Source organism: Pteropus vampyrus, unplaced genomic scaffold, assembly GCF_000151845.1.
Source record: "Pteropus vampyrus isolate Shadow unplaced genomic scaffold, Pvam_2.0 Scaffold63, whole genome shotgun sequence".
In the NCBI taxonomy this organism is placed as follows: domain Eukaryota; kingdom Metazoa; phylum Chordata; class Mammalia; order Chiroptera; family Pteropodidae; genus Pteropus; species Pteropus vampyrus.
The window spans coordinates 2,231,605-2,232,205 of NW_011888844.1; positions in this window are offsets into that span (position 1 = coordinate 2,231,605).

Sequence of the window (601 nt, forward strand, 5' to 3'; positions counted from 1 at the left end):
CAACGGCTAATTAATGTGTCTAATTTTTGTGAGAGTTGTGGCAACCATGGACCTACTCAGATCCTTTGACTATTTACAAGATGTGAAGTGACTAATTTAGGCTCCCTAAGTATAAAAAAATGTAAAGAACATATCTGCAAACTTGTGGGGACTTTCAATGATGCCAGAATAACCTGACCTATTGAAACTCAGAAAACACAAGGGGAGGTTGGAGGGAAAACATACCTTTGAAATATTGAGCACACTAGAGGTGTTTAGTACAATTACACCTACCCTCTTGTTTAGTTGGTGAAAATATGAATTACCAAGAAAACAATGTGATAGATGTGTTTGGAGTTTTCATTAATAATTAGTATGAAAGTGAGTATATCATTCTTATAAGGTAAGCCGTGTGGATATATTACCAACAACGATGGTAATAAGAGATTTTTATTAAAAAACATACTTCCCTCAGTGAACATTTTTTTTTAAAGATAGTTTTAAGAAACTGGAGGAGGGTAGGGATAATTTTATTTAGTAACATGATTGACTCTATGCTGCCAACGTAAAGTAGGCTATTTCTAAGATATCTTCAGAATTTTATCAAATGTTAATTTAATTA